Raw genomic sequence first — 15,911 nt, 5'->3', positions numbered from 1 at the left:
GGTGGGGATGGGGGTGAGGGAGTGTCCGGGTGGGGTGAGGGGAGGGGTCTGGAGGTGTTTGTTGATGGAACCTTGTTAAAAAATGTTTGTTATGGTTCATATCTTTTATATTCTTTTGTATGTAAGGTTAAAAATGTAATAAAAATAATTTCCAAATAAAAGAATGCAAATAGTTCCTTCTTCCCACCTTCTAGGAAGCGACTGTTTGCAATGGAGAATTCCCCCTAAACTTCCGCCTTTAAATTAATTCCAAGTTTATATCATTTATGGAAATAATCTCTCTTTCGTTTGTTATTTACAGCACAAAAGAAGGCTATTCAGTCCATTGTGTCTGCACCAGCTCCCAAAGGAGCAACCCAGCTAGAACCATTCCCCAGCCCTATCTCCAAAGCCCTCTCAATTCATCACTTTCAAATATATATCCACCTCTCTTTTGAAACCTCCTATGGAATCCACCTCCACCGCTCTCCCTGGCAGCGCATTCCCAACCCCAACAACTCTCTGAGTAAAGAGGTTTCTCCTCATCTCACTCCTGTCATAATATACACCAGTATATCATGGTGCAGACACACACACTGATGGACACACAGCAAGACCAATCAACAAACACAACACCGCAGCCAATCACCAGTTAGAGCACACTCACTATAAAGACAGAGGGCATCAGTTTTCCTGCTCATTCGGGATGCAGCCTCTCAGAAGGACAGAGCTTACAGCTTACAACACAGATCTTCACCGTAAACGCAGTCTCCACAGATACAGAGTACCCAACACATCAACTCCGAGCTCTCTTGCTGACCATCTTGAAATTGTGACCCCTGGTGGCTGACTTACCAACGACTGGAAACAGAATATCCTTCTTTATCATTGTAAATTCAATGATAATCTATGATTAATCTAGGACAAAGGTTCGGCACAACATCGTGGGCCGAAGGGCCTGTTCTGTGCTGTATTTTTCTATGTTCTATGTTTACCCCTGCCAAAACTGTTCAGAATTTTGAACACCTCAATAAGGTCACCTCTTAATCTTCTCTGCTCCAAGGAGAACAAGCCCAATTTCGCCAATCTATCCTTGTATCTAAAATTCCTCATTCCTGGTATCATTCTAGTAAATCATCTCCGCACTCTCTCCAGGGCTTTAACATCCTTCCTTAAATAAGATGCCCAGAACTGAACACAATACTCCAAATGTGGTCTGACCAATGATTTGTAGAGGTGTAGCATCACTTCCTTGCTTTTATATTCTATGCCTCTATTCATAAACCCAAGGATGCTATCAACCCTCTTAACAACTGTTTCAACTTGCCTGGCCACCTTCAGAGAATGATGCACTTGAACCCCTAGGTTCCTCTGCTCCTGTACTCCCCTCCTGTACCATTGAGCTGTATTGTCTCCCCGTGTTCCTTCTACCAAAACGCATTACCTCACATTTCTCTACATTGAAGTTCATCTGCCAGGTGTCTGCCCATTTGGCCAACTTGTCAATGTCCCTCTGAAGTCACTCAGCATCATCCTCACAATTCACTATTCTCCCAAGCTTACCATCTCCAAAGTGCTCAACACTTCTCATTGATCTCCTTTCTCGCCTCTGATGGTTGCCAATCGGGTTTTCTGAGTTTCTCATTATAACCGTAACCAAACCACGGCAACTTACCCATCGTCCTTTCTAGAACATGCAATTCAAATGAGCTGCACCATCTCCTGGAAGTCCGCACTTACAAATTTACTAATTATTTCCAAAGCTGAGGCGGCAGGATGGCACGGTGGCAGGGTGGCATGGTGGCAGGGTGGCAGGTGGCATGGTGGCATGGTGGCACGGTGGCATGGTGGTACGGTGGCAGGGTGGCATGGTGGCAGGATGGCACGGTGGCAGGGTGGCACGGTGGCAGGGTGGCAGGGTGGCACAGTGGCATGGTGGTACGGTGGCACGGTGGCACAGTGGCAGGGTGGCACAGTGGCATGGTGGTACGGTGGCACGGTGGCACAGTGGCATGGTGGCACAGTGGCAGGGTGGCACGGTGGCACGGTGGCACGGTGGCACAGTGGCATGGTGGCACGGTGGCAGGGTGGCACGGTGGCATGGTGGCAGGGTGGCAGGGCGGCACGGTGGCAGGGTGGCATGGTGGCACGGTGGCACGGTGGCAGGGTGGCACGGTGGTATGGTGGCAGGGTGGCACGGTGGTATGGTGGCAGGGTGGCACGGTGGCACGGTGGCATGGTGGTACAGTGGCACAGTGGCAGGGTAGCACGGTGGCACGGTGGCAGGGTGGCAGGGTGGCAGGGTGGTCAGCACTGCTGCCTCACAGCACCAGGGGCCCGGGTTCAGTTCCAGCCTGTCTGTGTGGAGTTTGCACCATTTCTGCATCAGTTTCCTCCGGGTGCTCCGGTTTCCTCCCACAGTCCAAAGATGTGCAGGTTAGGTGGATTGGCCATGCTAAATTCCTCCTTAGTGTCCAAAGACACTAGGGGGCTAGTTTAGCACAGGGCTAAAGAGCTGGCTTTTAAAGCAGACCAAGGCAGGCCAGCAGCACGGTTCAATTCCCACGCCAGCCTCCCCGAACAGGCGCCGGAATGTGGCGACTAGGGGCTTTTCACAGTAACTCCCTTTGAAGCCTACTTGTGACAATAAGCGCTTTTCATTTCATATTTTTTTTCAAGATGTGCAGGTTATGTGGGGTTACAGGGTTACGGTGGGGAAGTGGACATGGTGCTCGTTCAGAGGGTCGGTGCTGACTCGATGGGCCGAATGGCCTCCTTCTGCACTGTAGGGATTCTATGGCTCTATAATTGCGTTCAAAGGCATTTATTGGCTTCCATAAGAGTTAGTGGAGAGTGAAACTAGTTTAAAACCTGAGGTTAATATGAAGCACTTAACCATTTTCTTCCACCTGATACAGCATCTTGAACAGATTCATCATCACCTCCATGCTTTGGTATTCAATACCCCATAGAGGAAACAGGCATCTCATTTCTCCCAATTTTATGGCTCTCCCTTCCACCAGCCCCACTCTCTTTGATGTGTCTTGTAAAGGCCAGTGTATCTGCGTCGCTCTCGCTCTGCTTGGGATCAGATCCAGACGCCTGTGGTTTACTGAGCAAGACACATACATTCCAACTCATTCATAATGACCAAAATGAAATACCAGATGAGCTTGCATCCTATCCTGCATGATCTTGTAGGGTAACGAAAGTTCAGATGTCTTTTCTGTTGTGGTCAACGAGAGAGGATAGCTAACCAAACTCTTAATCAGGAGGGTATGGTTTCAAGTACCACTGCTCAGCAACATGAGCACATAATTCAGATTGATGCTGGAGCAATACTGAGAGAATGCTGCCTGTCAGATATACCATCTCTCGGAAATAATGGTGGTTTTGTTAATATATATCCCACACCCATTGCCACTAGCAATGAAGAGCCGTGTCGGTGGGAGCTTGCTGTGCACAAATTGGCTCTTGCCTTTCCTGCTTGACAACAGCGACGACTCTGCAAAAGTACCTCGTCGTGGCTTTGAAAAGGAAATCGGATAAACGCCCAAAAAGACAGAGGTTGGTGGATCGCAGGGAGAGGGGAAGGTGTGGGCCAGCAGAGTTAGCAAACAATGTGCTGGATGGCCTCCTCCTGAGCTGCAGCAGCTCTGTGAGTGTGAAGTGGTTTGGGGAATTCGAACGTCATGAAAGACGCCAGATAAATGCAAGTCTTTCTTTCGCAAATCTTTCTTGCTGACCGTGCGGAACGGGTATGTCCAGTCTGTGGTGGTCCAGTAGGTGAGGAACATGTTCCAGTTCACTGATGGATCAGATACAAACCCACCCCCCGTAACCACCTCCATAGTTACAACAACAACTTCATTTCATTTAGCACAGGGCTAAATCGCTGGCTTTGAAAGCAGATGAAGGCAGCCAGCAGCACGGTTCAATTCCCGTACCAGCTTCCCCGAACAGGTGCCGGAATGTGGTGACTAGGGGCTTTTCACAGTAACTTCATTTGAAGCCTACTTGTGACAATAAGCAATTTTCATTTCATTTCATTTTAACTTGCCTATATATATAAACACATGTTATGTTTTGTGGCACTCTTCTCATGTTGTCAAGGGACTTCAGACTGTGGAGGGTTATGGGAAGAGGGGAGATGACAGAGATAGGGAGGGGGGCGAGGCCATGGAGGGGCTTGAACATAAAAGTTGAGAATTTTCAAATGCAGGCCCTGGGGCGCCAGGCCAGGGAGCACGAGGGGTGACAGCAGGGTTCTGGGAGACTTCAGGATTCACGGGGCTTGGGAAGATGGGAAGTCAACCTGGAGTGTGTGTTACGTCGGTCACATCTGTCAAGAAAACAACGGCGAAATAGTCTTTCACCATCTAATTTTATCTCTCAATCAGCCTCAATTGATTGGATGCGATCGACAACAAAAAAAGCGATACATGCCACAGAAAGAGAACTAAAAGTAAAATTAGCTTTTTGGAATGTGTTCATCAGGACTGAGTAATCAACCATCTACCACAAACGACTCAGCTATTTCCTGTAACTTACAGATGGAATACTTCTGTTGTCTAATGAGAACCAGGGTGCTGAATCTTCACATGGTGTTGGCTTTAATGAGGGGGGAGGAGAATGGAGCTGGAAATTTAGTGGGGGCGGGGAAGGGGTGCTCATCGAGTCAACTCCCTGAAACATTCCCAGTTAGCTTTGCCAGCAGTGGGCTGGGAAGGGGATTTCCTTCCTCAGGCAAGGGGGCGAGCGGTCGATTATCATAGCTAAGTCCTAGTTAAGGGTGATATTGCAGCCTTGGCAGCATTCGGCTGATGTCCCCCTTGCCAGCTGCGGAGGTCACCAGCTAAATACAGCCTGGGCGGCTATCAGAGCTGGATGCCCCATCCCCCAGAGGGGGCTTCATTGATAACGGGCTGCAGTCGGAACCGGTAGAGTTTCCCCTTCTACCTCGCTTGACACCCCGCTCTCAATCCCATATTCCCAGCTCAGTGAGGGACCCTTCATGTTGACGTCCTCTCGTGCTCTCCCGACTTCCTTCGCAATGCCGGCCTCTCGCTGTGGGGCCGCCAAGGCTCCAGGAATGCCAATTAGGAGGTTGCCTCCAGAACGATTGCTGACCCCAGTCTCACGCCTTGCTACGTACGGTCTCAAGATCCCCATTTGATCCAAGGTCCAGAAGAAAACCCAGCTCATTGCGATAACTCATCGTGATGCCCTGACTTGTCTGTCACAAGATTTGCCCTGCCGGTTTAACCCCTTCCTCACCGAAGCCTTTGATTTCCTTTTTACATTCTAGGCTGGGTCACTCCCAGCCCACCTCACTGACAGTCGATGTCAATCGCTTGTTCACCAACTCCAGAGCTTCAGTAAGTAAGCTGGGCTCATGCTCCAGTGCAGCACTCAGGGAGTGCCGCAATGTCAGCGATGCCACCTTTCGCGAGAGTCTAGAAACTGATTCTCTTCACGGACAAGCGAAATGGCCTCTGTATCCATTCTGGGAAGCTGCGGATTATCATAGAATTTCTTGGAATTTACAGTGCAGAAGGAGGCCATTCGGCCCATCGAATCTGCACCGGCTCTTGGAAAGAGCACCCTACCCAAGGTCAACACCTCCACCCTATCCCCATAACCCAGTAACCCCACCCAACACTAAGGGCAATTTTGCACACTGAGGGCAATTTATCATGGCCAATCCACCTAACCTGCACATCTTTGGACTGTGGGAGGAAACCGGAGCACCCGGAGGAAACCCACGCAGACACGGGGAGGATGTGCAGACTCCGCATAGACAGTGACCCAAGCCGGAATCGAACCTGGGACCCTGGAGCTGTGAAGCAATTGTGCTATCCACAATACTACCATTGTGAATTGCTGGCAAAGCTGGAATTTGAGTGACCATCCCAAGCTGCCCTTGAGAAGATGGTGGTGGGTCTTCCTCCTGAACCGCTACTCGACACGGTGCCACTCTGACATTAGGAGGAAAATGTCAAGGTTCTGACTCAGTGATGGCGAAAGATCGAGTCGGGATTCTCCGCCCTGCTTCATCCATTTTCTGGAGCGGCGCCCCCCCCCCCACCCCGCCAGCAGCGGGATCCTCCGTGCTGGCGGCCGGCCAATGGGGTTTCCCATTGTGGGCACCCCCAACACCGTCGGAAAATGCTCCAACCGGGAGTCAGTGTTTCAAATGGAAATTAAAAACCCCCACAATGCTTGAGAATCAATTGAGGAACATTGCTGGCAGGTTTCAGAGTCTGAGTTGAGAGGAGCGGATGAGTGACACAAGTATCTCAACGAGCAGGATTGGGAGGAAGCATTGACCACAAGTAATAAACTCCAGGAATTCTGCTGGGTGTGGCCAGATCAACAGTTGTAACATCCCAATGTGAGGGCTCAGTAGGCAACACTCCCGAGAAAAGTGCTCGTTCATGTCCCAATCCAGAGGATCAAGCCCCGGAATCCAGACTGATATCCCAGTGCTTTACCAAGCTAACCTTTCACCTTTCAGATGAGATGTTTTTAAAAAAATATATATTTATTAAAGTTTTTTAACACAATTTTTCCCCCTTACAAACAATTACCCCCCCCCGCCCCCAGTAACAAAAAAAAAGAGAAATTGCGCAGAGCAAGATATATACATGGCAAAATGATATATTTACACAGCTTTGTACACTGGCCCTCACCCGTACGTGCCAGTTTCCCCAACCCTTCATGTTATCTCTTGCTCATCCACCCTCCCAGGCAGCCCCCCCTTTCCCCACCCCCCTCCCCCCATCCCAGGACGTCCCCTCCCCCCCCCCCCCCCCCCCAAGGTTGCTGCTGCTGACCGACCTTCCTCTAATGCTCCGCGAGATGGTCTAGGAACGGTTGCCACCGCCTGTAGAACCCCTGCGCAGACCCTCTCAAGGCGAACTTAATCCTCTCCAACTTTATGAACCCAGCCATGTCGTTTATCCAGGCCTCCAGGCTGGGGGGCTTCGCCTCCTTCCACATTAGCAAGATCCTTCGCCGGGCTACTAGGGTCGCAAAGGCCAGGATGCCGGCCTCTTTCGCCTCCTGCACTCCCGGCTCGTCCACTACTCCAAATATTGCTAGCCCCCAGCATGGCTTGACCCGGACTTTCACCACCTGAGATATTGCCCCCGCCACTCCTCTCCAGAACCCCTCCAGTGCCGGGCATGACCAAAACATATGGACATGGTTCGCCGGGCTCCCTGAGCACCTTCCACATCTGTCCTCTACCCCAAAGAACCAACTCAACCTCGCCCTCGTCAAGTGCGCTCTGTGGACCACCTTAAATTGTATCAGGCTGAGCCTGGCACACGAGGAGGAGGAATTAACCCTACCTAGGGCATCAGCCCACAGGCCTTCCTCAATCTCCTCCCCCAGCTCCTCCTCCCATTTACCCTTCAACTCTTCTACCAGCGCTTCCCCCGCTTCTTTCAACTCGTGGTGTATTTCCGACACCTTGCCCTCCCTGACCCATACACCCGAGATCACCCTATCTTGAACTTCTTGTGCCGGGAGCAACAGGAATTCCCTCACCTGTCGCCTCACAAAAGCTCTCACCTGCATATATCTAAAGGCATTTCCCGGGGGTAACTCGAACTTCTCCTCCAGTGCCCCTAAGCTCGCATACGTCCTGTCGATGAACAGGTCCCCCATTCTTCCAATCCCCGCCCGATGCCAGCTCTGGAACCCCCCGTCCATCTTCCCCGGGACAAACCGATGGTTACCCCTGATCGGGGACCACACCGATGCTCCCATTGCACCCCGGTGCCGTCTCCACTGGCCCCAGATCCTTAGCGTTGCCGCCACCACCGGGCTCGTGGTACACTTTGTCGGCGAGAGCGGCAGCGGTGCCGTCACCAACGCCCCCAGGCTCGTTCCTTTACAGGACGCCATCTCCATCCTCTTCCATGCCGCCCCCTCTCCTTCCATAACCCACTTGCGGATCATCGCCACATTTGCTGCCCAGTAGTAGCTCCCCAGGTTTGGCAGCGCCAACCCTCCTCGGTCCCTACTGCGTTCTAGGAACCCTCTCCTTACTCTCGGGGTCTTATTCGCCCACACAAACCCCATAATACTCCTGCCGACTCTCTTTAAAAAGGCCTTAGTGATCACGATGGGACGGCACTGAAACACACACAGAAACCTCGGAAGGACCACCATTTTGACCGACTGCACTCTACCCGCCAGCGAGAGCGGTAACATGTCCCATCTTTTGAAATCCTCCTCCATTTGCTCCACCAACCTCGTCAGATTCAGTTTATGTAGGGTCCCCCAACTCCTGGCTATCTGGATCCCCAGGTACCGAAAGCTCCCCTCCGCCCTCCTCAGCGGTAGTTCCCCTATCCCTCTTTCTTGGTCCCCCGCCTGTAATACAAAGAGCTCACTCTTCCCTACATTGAGCTTATAGCCCGAAAACTCCCCAAACTCCCTTAGAGTCTGCATGACCTCCACCATCCCCTCCCTTGGATCCGCCACGTACAGCAACAGGTGATCAGCATATAGCGACACCCGATGCTCTTCTCCCCCTCGGACCACCCCCCTCCATTTATTAGACTCCCTCAATGACATGGCCAATGGTTCGATCGCCAATGCGAACAACAGGGGGGACAGGGGGCACCCCTGCCTCGTCCCTCGGTACAGTCGAAAGTACTCCGACCTCCGCCGGTTCGTCACTACACTCGCCATCGGGGCTCTGTAAAGGAGCTTAACCCAATTGATAAACCCTACCCCGAACCCAAACCTATGCAGCACCTCCCAGAGGTACTCCCACTCTACTCAGTCAAAGGCCTTCTCTGCGTCCATAGCTGCCACTACCTCCGCCTCTCCCTCCTCCGATGGCATCATTATCACGTTTAAGAGCCACCGCACATTGGTGTTTAGTTGCCTGCCCTTTACAAATCCCGTCTGGTCCTCGTGGATTACCCCCGGGACACAGTCCTCGATCCTCGTGGCCAGCACTTTTGCCAGCAACTTTGCATCCACATTGAGGAGCGAGATCGGCCTGTACAATCCACATTGCAGTGGGTCCTTGTCCCGCTTTAGGATGAAAGAAATTGTCGCTTCCGACATTGTCGGGGGCAGGGTCCCCTCCTTTCTTGCCTCATTAAAGGTCCTCACCAGTAGCGGGGCCAACAGGTCTGCGTACTTCCTGTAGAACTCCACCGGGAATCCGTCCGGTCCCGGGGCCTTCCCCGCCTGCATGCTCCCCAAACCCTTGCTCAGCTCCTCCAACCCAATTGGTGCCCCCAAACCAGCCACCTCTTGCTCCTCCACCCTCAGGAATCTCAGCTGATCTAGGAATCGTCTCATCCCCTCTTCCCCCGCTGGGGGCTGGGATCTGTACAGCTCTTCATAAAAGACCTTGAATACCTCGTTTATTTTCGTCGCACTCCCGTGGCTCCCCTTCCATCTTTGACTCCCCCTATTTCCCTCGCTGCCATCCTCTTACGGAGCTGGTGTGCCAGCATCCGACTAGCCTTTTCCCCATACTCGTAGGTCGCCCCCTGCGCTTTCCTCCACTGCGCCTCCGCCTTCCCTGTGGTCAACAGGTCAAACTCCGTCTGGAGCCGTCGTCTTTCACCAAGTAATCTTTCCTCCGGGGCCTCTGCGTATCTCCTGTCCACTCTCAAAATCTTCCCCACTAACCTCTCCCTTTCCGTACCCTCTGTCTTCTCCCTATGAGCCCGAATGGAAATTAGCTCTCCCCTGCTCACCGCCTTCAACGCCTCCCATACCACCCCCACCCGCACCTCCCCGTTGTCGTTGGCCTCCAAGTACCTTTCGATACACCCCCTCACCTTCCCACACACCACCTCGTCCGCCAGCAGTCCCACATCCAGCCGCCACAACGGGCGTTGGTCCCTCTCCTCTCCCAGCTCCAGTTCCACCCAGTGCGGGGCATGGTCCGAAACGGCTATAGCCGAATACTCCGTCCCCTCCACCCTCGGGATGAGCGCCCTACCCAGAACAAAGAAATCTATCCGGGAGTAGGCTTTGTGTACATGGGAGAAGAAAGAAAATTCCCTGGCCTGCGGCCTTGCAAACCGCCATGGGTCCACTCCCCCCATCTGATCCATAAACCCCCTAAGTACCTTGGCCGCCGCCGGCCTCTTTCCAGTCCTTGATTTGGAGCGGTCCAGTGCTGGATCCAACACTGTACTGAAGTTCCCTCCCATTATCAGTCCTCCTACCTCCAGGACCGGAATACGCCCCAACATGCGCTTCATGAATCCTGCATCATCCCAATTCGGGGCGTATACGTTTACCAACACCACCCACGTCCCTTGCAGCCTACCGCTCACCATTACATATCGCCCTCCATTGTCCACTACAATAGTCTTGGCCTCAAATGACACCCGCTTTCCCACCAATATTGCCACCCCTCTATTCTTCGGGTCCAGTCCCGAGTGGAATTCCTGTCCTACCCATCCCTTTCTTAACCTTTTTTTAAAAAATAATTTTTATTGAAGGTTTTCATAAAATATCAATAAAAAAAAGAGAAAGAAAAAAGAACCCAGCAGGGTTAAGTACAAAACACAATCTAAAAAAGCAACCCCCCAAACCCCTCTTCTCCCCCCCCCGTACCTAAATAATAAATTAACATTAACACCCCGACTTAACACAACAGGTGTATACACCCCCTCAGACCCTTCCAGTGTAAATAACATAAACATAAATAAAGTAAACCCCCCCCCCCTCGCTGCTGCTGCCATTGACCAATGTCTAGCGTTCTGCCAGAAAGTCTAAGAACGGTTGCCACCGCCTAAAGAACCCTTGTACCGACCCTCTCAAGGCCAATTTCACCCTCTCCAATTTAATGAACCCTGCCATATCGCTGATCCAGGATTCCACGCTTGGGGTCCTCGTATCTTTCCACTGAAGGAGAATCCTTCGCCGGGCTACCAGCGACGCAAAGGCCAGAATTCCAGCCTCTTTCGCCTCCCCTTTCTTAACCTGACCTGGTCCGCCACCTTCAGATGTGTCTCTTGGAGCATGGCCACGTCCGCCTTCAGTCCCTTTAAGTGCGCGAACACTCGAGCCCTCTTCACCGGCCCATTCAGGCCCCTCACATTCCACGTTATCAGCCGGATTGGAGGGGCTCTCACCCCCCCCACGCCCCGCCGACTAGCCATCTCCTATTCTGGGCCAGTCCCGTGTCCACGCCTCCCTCACCCTCCAGTCCCCCAGAGGGGGGACTCCCGTCCCGACCACCTCTTCTGTGTCCCATTCCCTTTCGGCCAGTGCAGCAGCAACCCTTTTTCCCCCCCTTCCCCCCTCCCCTCCCCCCCGCTAGACCCCTGTCTAGCTTTTTTGCTCCCCCCATGTCACTCCCGTGAGTCAGCTGACGCCTGCTGACCCCGGCTTCCCCCGCCGTCCCATTGACCTCCCCGCGTGGGAGTCTCCCAATCCATATGCATTCCTTCGTTCCCCTTCCCACCTTTCTTCCCGCTTGCGGGAAAACACCCCGCGCTTTCCAAAGCCCGCTCCGCCCCCTCTGGCGCAGCTCCTGTCGCGGCCTTGTCTCTCTCCCCCAGCCCATATAACATTTCCTGCGTGTGATTGACCCCCTATATACAACAACCATCACACATCAAACCCCAAAACATCCCCCCCACCCTCACAAACCCTCAGTTAGAGTCCAACTTTTCGGCTTGTACAAAGGTCCACGCCTCTTCAGGCGTTTCGAAGTAATAGTGTTGGCCCTTGTATGTGACCCACAGTCGCGCTGGCTGCAGCATTCCGAATTTCACTCCTTTCCGGTACAACGCCGCTTTGGCCCGGTTGAAACCCGCTCTCCACTTTGCAACCTCCGTGCTCCAGTCTGGGTATATTCGGATCTCTGCATTGTCCCACTTACTGCTCCGCTCCTTCTTGGCCCATCTCAGGACCCACTCTCTGTCCGTGAACCGGTGGAACCTCACCACCATCGCCCTTGGCGGCTCATTTGCCTGGGGCTTCCTCGCCAGCACCCGATGTGCCCCGTCCAACTCCAGCGGCCTCGAAGGGGCCTTCGTGCCCATCATCGCCTCGAGCATCGTGCTCGCGTATGCCCCGGCATCAGCCCCCTCCACTCCTTCAGGGAGACCCAGGATTCGCAGATTCTTTCTCCTCGACCTGTGCTCCAGGTCTTCGAGTCTTCCCGCCCACCTCTTGTGTAGCGCCTCGTTCTGCTCCACTCTCACCGCCAGGCCCACGAGCTCGTCCTCGTTCTGACTGACTCTTTTCTGTACCTCCTGGATCTTAGCTTCGTGGGCCTTCTGCGTGATCCCGAGTCCTTCAATTGCCGAAAGCATAGGCGCCAACATCTCCTTGCGCATCTCCTCGCGCTGCTCCTCGAAGCAGCGCTTGATGAACTCCTGCAGCTCCCCTTTGTCCCTGGCCGCCGCCATTTTGTTTTCTTTCCCTCGCTTCTCCAGTGCCGCTCCTTTGGCCGTTACACTTCTGGTCCGTTTCATAGAAGTTGGCAGTGTTTGCTTCACCAGTCTGCCCCAAAAAGTCTATGGAAACTCCTGAAAAAAGTCTGAGAGTCGGTTCCAGACGGGAGCTGCCGAATGCGCGACCTACTCCTCCATGGCCGCCACCGGAAGCCTCGTCCCTGCTTCTTCAATGGCCTTGGTAGATCTTTTCACAGTTGTTCCCTCTGCTGCTAGAATTCACCTTTGATAGAGTCAAGTCAGATTGCAGCTTTAAGCTTGCCCTTCCCCCGCCTGCATGCTGGAAGAGGCTTTTGTCTAAACCTGCAGCCAAAGCCAAATCCTTTACTGTTTCTGCCGGGTCTGGCAGCCAAAAGACATAACATTCCTGGGGGACACCATCAGGGGAATGTTGCAGTCCTCCTGCCACACCGGGAAATGTCAAACAAATGCCGTGGGGGCCCTGCAAAAGAGCCCAAAAGTCCGTTCCAAGCGGGAGCTGCCGAATATGCAACCTAGCTCTGCATAGCCGCACCCGGAAGTCTCAGATGAGATGTTAAGCCAAGGACCCATCTGCCCTCTGAGGTAAAAGTTCCCATTGAAATTTAAGGAAAGCAAGGAAATTCTCCCCCGGGATAATATTTACCCCACAAACAATATCACTATAAAGAAGACTATCTGGTGAGATTCCTTTAATGTTTGTGAGATCCTGCTGCCATGTCTCCGACAATTCAAATGTACTTCATTGACTGTTACGGAATCCTTGAGGTTGAAAAAGGCACTACGTAATTGCAAGTCTTTCTTTCTTTTACATTTTGGCGATTTTGTCTTTTGAATTAAGCCCCTCCTGCTTGCTCAGACAGATGTACAAGAATCCATAGCCCCACTTGAATGAAATGAAAATCACTTATTGTCACAAGTAGGCTTCAAATGAAGTTACTGTGAAAAGCCCCTAGTCGCCACATTCCGGCGCCTGTTCGGGGAGGCTGGTACGGGAATTGAACCCGTGCTGCTGGCCTGCCTTGGTCTGCTTTCAAAGCCAGCGATTTCGGAGTTATCCCTGGCAGCCTCGCCAATATTCATCCCACGGCCGAAATGACACAATCTTATCTGATCATTATCACCTCGCTGTTTGCGGGATCTTGCTGTGCGCGCGCAAGCTGCCGCATTTCCTGCATAACAACCCTGACTACACTGCATTGGCTGTAAAGCGCTCTGGGGTTATGGGGTTACAGGAATAGGGCCAGGCAGTGGGCTTTGGTAGGGTGCTCTTTCAGAGGGTGGTTGTACACTCGATGGGCCGAATGGAGTCCGTCTGCACGGTAGGGAGCCTCTGATTCTGTGAAGTCCTGAAGGAGTGAGTGCCTCTCTCCAGATGCGAGCTTTACTTCTTCTCCACTTGCTGGCTTCTCGTCCTCAACTGGTGGCAGAATGAAAGAGACATCAAAGTATTCTCATCTGACAGCAGTGTGGTGTTACAAAGATGATGGTGAATGATAACACCGCAGTATAAACCATTGTTCGAATCTCTGACTGGGGCTTGACTGAGTTATGCTCGGTCTCAGCGTGTTAGCTGAACTTTGGTGACCTAAGCGTACTGTGGCTGAACCCTGAGCAGAGTGACTTACAGCGTTGAGTCATGGTCACTGTTGTGTGTGGAAAGTTGGCGCGACGCCAGGGAGTTTCCTGGTTTTGCATTTCTTGCTCACCATAGAGAATTCTCCTACAGCTCAAGAAATCCACCCCACTCCAACAGCCAATTGGATTGGATTTTACAACCCTTTGCCAGACACAAGAAGAAGATCGTATGTTTCGAAAGCATCTTCCATGACCCCGAGGTGTCCCAGAGTGTTTAAGAGACCTACGGCGCAAGTGCTTTTTGACATTTCATTACTGAGTTACATATTATTTACGGCACAGTTCAGCCCAAGGGGTTGAAAGCTCCCGCCCACTCGTCATCATCTCAAACTGTCAACATATGGCTGGATTCAGAGGCGCAGTAGCAACGGGGCTGGACTAACAATTCAGAGGCCCCGGCGGATGTCCTGGGATTATAAATTCAAATCCCACCACGTTAACTGAAATGAAATGAAATAAAAATTGCTTATTGTCACAAGTAGGCTTCAAATTAAACTACTGTGAAAAGCCCCTAGTCGCCACATCCCGGCGTCTGTTCGGGGAGGCTGGTACGGGAATTGAACCGTGCTGCTGGCCTGCCTTGGTCTGCTTTAAAATCCAGCTCTTTAGCCCTGTGCTAAACCAGCCCCTATGCGAAAATGTAAATCCAATTTGTAAGATCTGGAATATAAAGCTGGTCCCAATAATGGTGACCATGACAACTATCACTGATTGTTGTAAAACCCTATCTGGTTCACTCATGACCTTCAGGGAAGGAAATCTGCCGTCCTTACTGGATCTGGCCTACATGTGACTCCAGAACCACAGCAAAGAGGTTGGGTCTTAACTGGCTTAGTAATCAATACAGCTGATCAAGGACAGCTAGGTTTGGACAACAGATGCTGGCCTTGTCAGTGATGCCTGCTTTCCACTAAATAATTTTTAAAAAGGAGGCCATTGATCATTTAGCCCATCATGTCTGTCAGTTCTTGGAAAAAGCTGACCTTAACCCTAACCCTAATTTTAATCATTGCATGGATGTGGGTGTTGAAGTCTAGGGCGGCATTTGTTGCCCATCCCTAATTGCCTCTTGAGAAGGTGGTGGTGAGCTGACTTCTTGAACCGCTGCTGTCCATGTGGTGTAGGTACACCCACTGTGCTGTTAGGGAGGGAGTTCCATGGCGACAGTGAAGGAACGAGATGGCTTCATAGATCCATTCAAAAGAGAGTTCCAACAGAAAGCAGACAGGATCTAGGGTGGGGAGGATGGGGTCAAAGGGGAGAGACTCAAGGAAATGCAGGAGGGTACCCTGGGAGAGGCCGACGTGGGGGCCAGAGGGCCCCCCTTCACAAAGCTATAAGAGCAAAAAGAGTGACAAATAAACCGTCTATGGTGGAGGAAAGGGCCTAAGATGGGGTTAGAAAATAGTAGAAAATGGGTGGGACGAGCAACAGAGGGGGGGGGGAGAAACAAAGCGGGGGAGTGGGGGGCGAGGGGGCCAAAAAGGAACAGCGTGTAAATTGTAAATAATACCGCTTCAGTCATCTCCTGTACAGTGTAAATGTAGAAACTTCAGTAAAAATATAAATGAGTTGCAGGTCAGTATTGTGTGTGGTTGAGGGCGGAACTTACAAGCGGGGTGTTCCCGTGTCTCTACTGCCCTTGTCATTGATTCTGCCTTGATTCCTGGCCATCAGAAGTAGCTCCGTGCAAGTTTCTTCATTCGAATTATACCTGGGAGTCCTTCACGTAACTATTCCAATACTTTTTGTCCTAAGTTTGGAGGAATTATTACCCTGATTCCCACAACAAGCATCCACCCTGTACTGTTAGTTTGAGCTTTCTGGAAATAAATGGCTTTAATTAAGGATGCTTTCCAT

This window comes from Scyliorhinus torazame, chromosome 3, assembly GCF_047496885.1.
Source record: "Scyliorhinus torazame isolate Kashiwa2021f chromosome 3, sScyTor2.1, whole genome shotgun sequence".
In the NCBI taxonomy this organism is placed as follows: Eukaryota; Metazoa; Chordata; class Chondrichthyes; order Carcharhiniformes; family Scyliorhinidae; genus Scyliorhinus; species Scyliorhinus torazame.
The sequence above is the reverse complement of the archived record's forward strand: the minus strand, read 5'-3'. Positions refer to the sequence as shown.